Source organism: Leptodactylus fuscus, chromosome 6, assembly GCF_031893055.1.
Source record: "Leptodactylus fuscus isolate aLepFus1 chromosome 6, aLepFus1.hap2, whole genome shotgun sequence".
Taxonomy (NCBI): Eukaryota; Metazoa; Chordata; class Amphibia; order Anura; family Leptodactylidae; genus Leptodactylus; species Leptodactylus fuscus.
Window position 1 is genome coordinate 35,270,389 of NC_134270.1, and position 11,075 is coordinate 35,281,463.

At 42.8% G+C, this 11,075-nt stretch overlaps 1 protein-coding gene across 1 annotated transcript in view; it reads right to left on the bottom strand.

The window, feature by feature from the left end:
• Window positions 1-9,306, bottom strand: part of ZBTB16 (zinc finger and BTB domain containing 16) — a 138,097-nt gene extending 128,791 nt beyond the window's left edge. The window contains exons 1-2 of the mRNA XM_075279709.1: window positions 9,221-9,306; window positions 5,693-5,846 (exon numbers count right to left, since the gene is read on the bottom strand). The gene's annotated coding sequence lies outside the window, so the exon portion shown is untranslated. The remainder of the gene's footprint in view (window positions 1-5,692; window positions 5,847-9,220) is intronic.
• Between the last annotated feature and the right edge of the window lie 1,769 nt (window positions 9,307-11,075).

Sequence of the window (11,075 nt, forward strand, 5' to 3'; positions counted from 1 at the left end):
TTATTTTATTTTGCTGTTTTTTTACAAAATAAATGTACAGGGTAAAATCTATTTGCACCTGCATTTTTGTGATGTCTCTGAATATCTGAGTCTGCTGCTGCTACCACTGAGCCTTTCCTCCCACAATTCATAGGGCTCCATGCACCCTCATTAAAGGCTTATAAAAAGTTGACTAGACCTCAGTTCTCGGCAGTTCCTGGGAGAGAGGAGGAGCCAGTTTCTGTCCTAACACACTGCAAACTGGTGAGAGTCCAGTCTGAACTGTTACCGTTACTGTGTTCTGTCTTGACCGTGTGGCTGAAGCAAGCCAATCGTACAGTTAGGGGATTTGCGGTATAGTTAGTAGCTCAGACGAGCAGGATTTCTGTTATTGTTTTGACTGAAGTTAAGCCTTATTTTGTTTTGCTGTTTTTTACTAAATAAATGTACAGGGTAAAATCTGTTTGCACCTGCATTTTTGTGATGTCTCTGACTGTCTGAGTCCGCTGCTGCTACCACTGAGCCTTTCCTCCCACAATTCATAGGGCTCCATGCACCCTCATTAAAGGCTTATAAAAAGTTGACTAGACCTCAGTTCTTGGCAGTTCCTGGGAGAGAGGAGGAGCTAGTTTCTGTCCTAACGCACTGCACACTGGTGAGAGTCCAGTCTGAACTGTTACCATTACTGTGCTCTGTCTTGACCGTGTGGCTGAAGCAAGCCATACGTACGGTTAGGTTATTTGCTGTATATTTAGTAGCTCAGATGAGCAGGATTTCTGTTATTGTCTTACCTAAAGTTAAGGCTTATTTTGTTTTGCCGTTTTCTGCAAAATAAACCTACAGAGAAAAACCTGTTTGCGCCCAAATTTTTGCGTCTGTCTCTGACTGTCTGGGTCCACTGCTCCTATCAATAAACCTTTCCTCCCACAATACATAGAGCTCCATATACCCTCTTTCTCCTCTTTTATCCTGGACTGAAGAACCTTTTTGCACAAAACTTTCTTCAGTCCATTTCTGTCTGCAGTAGCAGGAAAAGAAATGAAAGAAGCCAGCCCTGGCCGGCCTTCATGGCTTCAATCCTAATTTTGACAAAATATATATATTTGTTCTGGACGTGCTTAAAAGACTACCTCCGTACAACGTTCAGAGGCGAGGAGGGGGGCGGAGTATTAACCAGCATGCAGCAAAATTAATCATATTTGCATAATGGAGCCTGTTAAGGAGAGCCAAGAGCTGGCTAAATAAATGTGAGTCACAGTAATATTTTACCATTTTGACCAGTCGGATTTGGTCTATTCTTAGAACATTTGGCAAATGAAACGTTTCAGCTAGCACTTACTGTACTAGAGGAACCGTAAACAGTACACATTGGGGGAGCCGATGAAAAGCACAGTACATCCAGTACAGTAAGATACAGAAAAATAAGCTGATTGCCTGTAACAACACATAAATGAGATGGAAATGTCGACAATCCGAATGCTAAATACTTCTGGAGATATCGAATGATGTCATCACATTCGTGCCAAGCTTAGTGACTGAGCAACTTTGTATAATAGGAATCATTCTCCTAGAAATGTTATGTTGGCTTTCTATGATACTTGGGGATTTTTAGCAAATGATTTCTTAATTCTGTTATGCAAAGGAGTCAACATCGATGTTATATTTGCATAAATGAAATGTACAGAAGTCGAAAAGTATAACTTGAATCTGATAACTTGCTGCAGCGAGATAACTTATAACAAAAAACAAAGTTTATTGTCTCCTTATTTGACAAGTTAAATTTTGCCACATCTGTAGGTAACTGTCAACATCAAAATTCTATAGAATGTCTTCTATATGTGTATGCCACTTTTGACTTATTGATAGGACGGTCCTTCATGATTCCTCGCATGCAATGTAGAGGGTGTTATGCTATGGCGATGTCAAACCAGAATACCCAAAGATTTTGCATCATAGGGCATAAGGTAAGGAAGATCATGGAGTGTAGAAGCAGGGGAATAGTTGGGAGGGCAACAGGGGTGTGTGCCCCAAATGTGGAATGCCAAAGGAAGCACCAACAAGTCACTTTGCATTTGTCACAGTATGCAGGGATAAGGCAGCAAACTTATTCTAAGCCCCAGGTGTAAGAAAGTCCAGCTCAAGCTATGGCAGGAAATTGACACCAGGGAAGGGGGTGTCAATTTACTAATTTAGATGCCCCATCGTGCAAAGTTTATCAGAATGCTAATGGGGGACCAGAAGTCTTCTATTTCATGATGCTCTGACTCTTTGTCGTGTTTCCGACTCCACTCTACTTTGAGGACAAGCAGTGGGAGTAGCGCAGGGTCGGTCATGTGATGATGAGTTAGAGCAGGGGTCCTCAAACTTTTTAAACAGTGGGCTGGAGGCAGAGCAGGTCGCACAGACATCGGGAGCGGTGCCCTCCAATAGGTAAAGTGAAGTGCGCTCCATGGCCTGGCCCGAGCTCCCCAGGAGCTTCATTATAAATGCACGCCAGCTGGCGTTGTCGGCGGGGCCAGACAGAAGTGCTTGGCGGGCCGCATGTGGCCCGCGGGCCGCAGTTTGAGGACTCCTGAGTTAGAGGATTAGTAGAGCAGCTCAAAATAGAAGACATCAAGTCCAACAGCATGGAGTTGACACAGTGGAGGACCGGCACAGTATGTACACTTTCAGAAGTTTTTCCTCTCCATATAACCCCTTTAATCTATTTGATCGCATACATCTATTGAATGTAAAATTGAATAGATGTAAACGATTCAAGACAATCATCCTTTTCTAGTAGCGTTGTGCCTGGGAGAGGGCATATCAGGCTGAGGAGAGGATGAATGTAGAGAGACAATCACAGGCTGAAGGTCTGGATACAGAGGTTATTAGTGAAGTTGATCTAGGCCTAAATCAAGGAGTCTAATGGATGGGCATACTCCATCCTCAACCTCAACCAGGAGGTAAAGAGTCACCAACCTAAGAGTAGTCTCTGTTAGCAAACAGCCTGGCATATAAGTAGGGCATGCCAAAATGAGGTATCAACTTTGTAGGTAGAAAAAGTTACCAGGTGGATCATGGGTTGAGGTAGGTAGAGTTGAGTTGGAAGAGGAGATTATGCTGAGTTCAGGACATAAAAAAAAGTTTAGTCTAAACTATAAACAGCAGGGACAAATACACACAAAGATAGGAATCATATAGACCTTATAGCTCAAGCCTCCAGAGTTATACAAGAGAGCCCAATGGAGCCCACATGAAGGTTATTGGCTAGATTCAGAGCCAGGAAGGAAAGCCATCATCACCACCATATCTTCAGCTCTTATTTTAGTTCTAGTTTCCACTGGTGAGGAGCAGGAGACACTTCTATGGCTTAGGCAAACTGGGACATGAAAGGGACATGAATGGGCCATCTGTCATCTTCCACACAAATTGAACTTGATGTCTTCTGGTCACTCAGCCCACATTTCATAGACAGCCTAAACTGAACCTTAACTCATGGTCTTCATAAAATATTGGGCTCTGACCGTATAAGTATTGTATACTAACCTGACTCATTTTGCTTGAGGCTCTACAATCGGCGTGTAGAAGACATTCATGTCAAACTGTGCAAGGCCATAAAAGTTGTTAGAGAGGACATATGCAACAACCTGAAAATGCAAGAGCTACATAAAGAATGTATTGCCTATAAGCAGAATACAGCTTGCCATACTGTAAATGGCGGTCTATATCCTGCTGACGGTCTTGCCAACCAGCTGTGGGAATTTGCATACTTTATTAAAATCAGATTTATCATTACATTGATCCCATTTATATATGGATTTATTGCAAATTCTTATAATATGTGTTTAGACCTGAATTAGCTCCACAAAGGTTATTCTATACTTTCAGGAAAGAGTTGCGTTGCTGCTCAGGAGATCGGGATTTGTAATGACCTTGCTGTAAGAATCCTTAGTAAAACTAAAGGAATTAACCAACTCTTCCCTAGAATGGTTTGGATAGATGTCACACAGGTTACATATGAAGTCCCAAGCTGTGCATTTGAGCTTAGCCTCTGGCAGCTCATGTGAATTGGCTGCTCAGTGACATATCCTTTATTGCTCCCCACAGCATGGCTTGGTTGATGGATAGGTAGAAACAGTAGCTGTCTGACTATCATTCCATGTCTAGTAAGAGTCACTTGGTAATTAGATGGCACTGTGTATTAAAATGTAAGCCATGTCAATGTCACTTCTTGCTCATGCATAGAGGCCCTGAAGGGAAAGGGTATCTTGGCCCGATCCCACCAACACTGCAAGGAACTTGAATTTGGAAGTGTAACATATGTTGAAATAGTTTTATTACAAAAAAACCCCCCAAAGAAGTAAAAACAAAGAGATCGGAGAGCCCAAACTAAGGGAATGGGTGGTTCAGGACTAGAAAGAGACAGTCTTAAATAACCATAGGATTAATGTCTATCAAACCGACCAATCTCCAAGGAATCAATCGACCCTTTTATGTGAACGGAGGCCTCCCATTTTTTTCCTGAATTCAGATATATTTTTTAAATTTTTTTTGTTGGATTTTTGTTGGTTCACCTCTCTCAAAAAAATGGAGCCTCACACATTGGTAGTGCTGTGATTGAAACAACCCGCAGAATATAGGTAACATGTCATTGTTATCCCATGTGGAATACTGTAAAAATTACATCTGTCAGAAATTTCCACAATTAAATTTTACCCCAACTACACTCCATTCTGAATTATTTTTCGGATTCCCAGTACAACATATGGAATATTAAATGGTGCCAATAGGAAGCACATTTTGTCCCACAAAAAATAAGCCCTCATATGACTGTGATTATGTTAGGGATTTTGTAAGGGAGGAAAAAAAATTGTAATACAAAACCGCTGTGTCCCTTAGGCCTTGTTCACCTCTGCGTTGGTAATCCGTTCGGGGGAGTCTGCATGGGAAGCCCCTCCCCCCATATGGACTACCTAACGCATTTCCAAGCGGTGTGCAGTGAAAGCATTCCCATAGACTATAATGGGGTCCATGTGCTTGCCATGAGATCTCTGTCCACATGACTCGTGCGGAGATCTTGCGTCCAGCACATGGACCCCATTATAGTCTATGGAGATCCGTGTGCTTTCACTGCACACCACTTGAAAATGCGTTTGGTAATCCGTTCAGGGGGTCAGCATGCAGACTCCCCGAACAGATTACCAAATGCAGATGTTAAGCAAGGGTAAGGGGTGAAACAGAAGTAACTTGCTCCCCTCAATCAGAAAAAATCTGGGACATGCGGGAGTATAGGGGATGGACAGACTAGGCCCATCTGGACACATGCATCACTATATACTTCTTCCAGATTTTAGCAGCTGCTCAGAAATGTGTTATGTTCTTCTAAATCTTAGCATATTTAAAATATATAGTATAGTTCCATTATTTTATAGGTGCGGAAAGTAGGACTTTGGTATTTCCTAACTTGCACAATTCACCAAGTTCACAGAACATCGTATTTACCTCACATGACTAAATGAGGAGCGATAAAACACTGAACAAACAGGGCCATGAAAAAAGTACTTGTTCCCAAATGTCCTAAATTTATCACAATCCTGGCCTATGATCTTTAAACATAATGCAATACAGGACATAGAGGACCTGCAAACATGTAGTAGTGACCCTTTGAACTGGAAAGCTAGCTTATGTCTGCTACAGATGCTCTCGCTCCACCAAAGTTACTGTGACTTACCTGTTTGCTTCTTATCTGGAAATCTCTGGGGATCTTCCAAGAAACCGTCTGAAATCTGGTCATTTCTGTGCAGTTGTCAATGCAATCTTCTGTACTTGGTTGTCGATGTTTGGGACCATCTCTGCTCAACACGTGACTCCACTTCGGTCCTATACTATGAAGTATCACAAGGATCATCTGGATGATGTGAGTATTGATCTTAATCTTTTATTATCATCCTATGAATCTAATGTTTCTGATGTATGTTCTTTTGGGATGTATTTTGGGACTTGGTGGATGATGTCACTACACTATGCCAATTTGTAGGAATTCACCATTCTTCATCCAGATATCCTGGCCCTCATTGTTACTTTGTAACTCTTTCTAGAATTCTATCTAATAAAATTATTACAATTTTTTTCTCACCTCTAAGTTCCAGGGAATTCTTCTCTTTGTGTTTATCACTTCACTGTTGTCGTAAGGTCTATAACTTCATTGGGTTTATATTTCATGTTGAATCCATGTCTAATATGTTTGTTGTAAGAATTGTATCTTTACTGATACTTTGGCTTTATTCCTTTTATACCCATTTTAGGTTATTTAATGTTTCTTTCTCCATTGATGGACATGGAGGGTAAACGGGCATGATAGCGACCATATGGTCTTTACAGGACACCACATCATGGCCATACTTGCCTAAACAATGGGAATGATTTAATAACGTTACACTACATCTGGGCCTGTATAACCCGCATCCTTAGACCTTAGTCTTTTATATCTATTGAAGGCGAATACTCAGGAGGTAGCAGCTAAATCGATGTCTTTGGCCATAAAAATTATTTCTCTCTTTTTCAAATAGAAAAAGATAATCTGTTCCTTCATTCTGACATAGGCAAGGCGTTCCCTTACCTTCTCTGTATTGGCAATATGATAGGGGATTGGCTATCAGTCTCATGCCAGAAACTAAACCAGCCCCTTTCTCCATCCAGACTGATGCCCTAATGTAATGGGCCAGACAGTCCTCAGCATTACATCACTGACAAAGATCACTTGTTAAGAATTAGACCTGACCAGGATCTTTGGACTATTGAGTAGCATAAGTGGGACAACACTCAAGGATGGCATATTGGGTCAGACAGACATAGCATAACCTCCATTGAACCTTTTCCAACTGGGCATAATGCCCAGGACAGAACTCCATATTCCAGATGGGGCCGCGCTTCAATGACTTGGTAATATTACAGCTCCGTCCCATAAGGCCGTACCCCTTTTAATAGATGACAATATCATGTTGGCCTTATAAGCAGCTGACTGACATTACATGTTGTAATTTGTTCTGTGATCTACAAGTACACCCAGGTCCTTCTCCACCAGTGACTCTCCAGTGTTACTCCCCCTAAGAGATATGTTACATGCAGATTGTTTTTACCCAGATGCAGAACTTTACATTTATCCAGATTGAATCTCATTTGCCATGTGGATGCCCAAACACTCAGTTTGTCCAAGTCTGCTTGTAACCTGCGTACATCCTTCATAGACTGCACTGTACTACATATCTTGTGTCATCTGCAAAAATAGAGACAGTTCTAATAATCCTATCTGCTATATCATTAATAAATAAGTTAAATAACAGAGGACCCAGCACTGAATCCTGGGGTACACCACTTATAATAACAGACCCAGCACTGAACCCTGGGGTACACCACTTATAGCAGAGGATCCAGCACAGATCCCAGGGGTACACCACTATATGACAGAGGACCAGTCTTACTTGCAGTCATTGACCACAACTCTCTGAACACAATCATTTAACCAGTTCTCAGTCAAATTACAACATTTCCAATTTACAAGCCAATGGCTCTGTTTTTCCCTGTTAAATGTCTATGAGGGACAGTGTCAAATTCCTTTGCAAAGTGCAGGAACACAATATCCACTATATACACAGCCTCCCCTCTCTCCACTATATCCACAGCCTCCCCTCTGTCCACTATATCCACAGCCTCCCCTCTGTCCACTATACCCACGGCCTCCCCTCTGCCCACTATATCCACAGCCTCCCCTCTGTCCATTATATCCACAGCCTCCCCTCTGTCCACTATATCCACAGCCTCCCCTCTGTCCACTATATCCACAGCCTCCCCTCTGTCCACTATATCCACAGCCTCCCCTCTGTCCATTATATCCACAGCCTCCCCTCTGTCCACTATATCCACAGCCTCCCCTCTGTCCACTATATCCACAGCCTCCCCTCTGTCCACTATATCCACAGCCTCCCCTCTGTCCACTATATCCACAGCCTCCCCTCTGTCCACTATATCAACAGCCTCCCCTCTGTCCACTATATCCACAGCCTCCCCTCTGTCCATTATATCCACAGCCTCCCCTCTGTCCACTATATCCACAACCTCCCCTCTGTCCATTATATCCACAGCCTCCCCTCTGTCCACTATATCCACAGCCTCCCCTCTGTCCATTATATCCACAGCCTCCCCTCTGTCCATTATATCCACAGCCTCCCCTCTGTCCACTATATCCACAGCCTCCCCTCTGTCCACTATATCCACAGCCTCCCCTCTGTCCACTATATACACAGCCTCCCCTCTGTCCACTATATCCACAGCCTCCCCTCTGTTCACTATATCCACAGCCTCCCCTCTGACCACTATATCCACAGCCTCCCCTCTGTCCACTATATCCACAGCCTCCCCTCTGTCCACTATATCCACAGCCTCCCCCCTTTCCACTATATCCACAGCCTCCCCTCTGTCCACTATATCCACAGCCTCCCCCCTTTCCACTATATCCACAGCCTCCCCTCTGACCACTATATCCACAGCCTCCCCTCTGTCCATTATATCCACAGCCTCCCCTCTGTCCACTATATCCACAGCCTCCCCTCTGTCCACTATATCCACAGCCTCCCCTCTGCCCACTATATCCACAGCCTCCCCTCTGCCCACTATATCCACAGCCTCCCCTCTGCCCACTATATCCACAGCCTCCCCTCTGTCCACTATATCCACAGCCTCCCCCCTTTCCACTATATCCACAGCCTCCCCTCTGTCCACTATATCCACAGCCTCCCCTCTGTCCACTATATCCACAGCCTCCCCTCTGTCCACTATATCCACAGCCTCCCCTCTGCCCACTATATCCACAGCCTCCCCCCTTTCCACTATATCCACAGCCTCCCCTCTGTCCACTATATCCACAGCCTCCCCTCTGTCCACTATATCCACAGTCTTCCCTCTGTCCACTATATCCACAGCCTCCCCTCTGTCCACTATATCCACAGCCTCCCCTCTGTCCACTATATCCACAGCCTCCCCTCTGTCCACTATATCCACAGCCTCCCCTCTGTCCACTATATCCACAGTCTTCCCTCTGTCCACTATATCCACAGCCCAGCCTCTTCTCTGTCCAGACTTCTACTTATCCTTTCAGAAAAGCAAATCAGTCTGACAACTTCAGTCACTTATAATATTACGTACAATCACATACTGCTGTATATATTCACTTACAAGCCCCTCAGTTTCCCAATGGCCTTACCTGGGGAAGAGCCCTTTTTCAAAATAGGCACCACAGTAGCCTTACACCCGTCCCTTGGCAGTATACCAGTCACTAGAGAATCCCTAAACATGAAGAGTAGGGGTACAGCAGTGACAGGACTGAGTACTTTAAATACTGGTGGGTGTAATCCATCTGTCCCCGGAGCCTTGCTCTTGTTTATTTTGTTTCACTTGACTTGGACCATTTCTATGTTTCTCCACTTTAGTATATTGCTTGATATATTACCAGCATTGGTGACACCTACATCTGTATAGAAAGAGCTAAATTACCCATTTAGTAGCTCTGCTTTTTCTTGATCCGCGGTGACCACTCCTCCATTACTATTATTTAGGAGACCAACTTGTTCTCATCTTGGATTTTTTGTATGTATATATAGAATTTTGGGGTTAGTTTTGCTTTCCATAGCCACCTACATTTCATGATAAATTTTAACAGATTTTTTTTTTCCCTTCTACAGATTTTACTATGTGCTTTGTGATTCTCACAGGCTACAGCTGACCCTCCGGTCTTTGGATTTATATTTTTAATTATTTTTTAATTAACGTTTATTGCCCTTTTAACTATAGCGTAAACCATGGCGTTCGAGTAGTTACTTACTTTACAGGACATGTAAGATTGAAATAAAAGATAACACCTCTATAGATAACACTACATAAGACCCATCATTGCATCCACCAATGACACTAGATGATGTCATAGCTTATCTACACCTCACCCTGCACAAAGTAATTCTAGAAATCGATTCCATAGACGTCAGTGAGTTTCCTACGTGTATCTTCTGATAACAGTGCATAATAATAAGTGCATTATAAATAATTATAATTTAATATAAAAAAGTGACACTTTCCCTTTAAAGAGGTATTCCCATCACATCCCCATTCTGCAGTAGTTATGGAAACTGGTTTAGTAGACGGGACAGAGCCAAGGGGGGGCTAATTATTGGCACAGATGCTGAGTCACCTCTTTAATGCCCCCTGACTCGGGCGGTATTAGCCTCACTTGCACTCTAGTATATAGCGTGATATAGATACACCGTTTTCCGTAGAGCAGATAGAAAGGGTTACACTACAGCAGCTATTTCTTTCCCAGCAAACTGCACGCTTCTCAGCTCCTGTCCTTTAGGAAACGTTCTGTTCTCTGCTGCTATCAAGTTTTATTTTTTTTGGCTGCTATTTCTGTACACGTTACGCAATTTTCTTGGAAAGAAAGGACTGGACAAGACTTTGTAAACAACGGCTCTTGCTGGAGTTTTTTCGTTGCTTACGATTTGGTCTTAACTCGGTTATTTACTAGCAGATAATGTAACCCTATGTATGTGCACTCCTTTCTTTTGAGAAGTGAAATGATCTCCATTGGATGAAATCCTGTTTATCTATTAATTTTTTTGAGGTCAAGTGGAAATGTATTTTTATTTATTTACTTTCATTCTAAATTTATTTTTGTAGAATCAGATTTCTGAGGCCATAAGAGGTGCCTACAGTTAGGGTAGGACCATCTGTCTTAACCATTATGTGTCCTTGAGCTGAAGATCTGAGTAACCTGTGAAAGACAAGTAACCTGCATACATTCAAGTCAATAAGAAAACAGTATGCAGCAAGCTCCTTAGCTCCCTCTAGTGGTGTCTAGTGGTCACATTTTAAAGAACTCTCAATTCTTCTGATTTATCTGTTTTTGTAAATATCATGCCAAAGTAATTACGTCATCAAGCCCCACATGGCCTCTGAAGCCCAATCACAGGATCCAGCAGAACCATCTGAGTTGCCAAGCAGAAGAGGACCAAGGAAGATGATGAAGACAGTATGTTGTTTTGTTTTGTTTTGTTTTTTTAACTCCC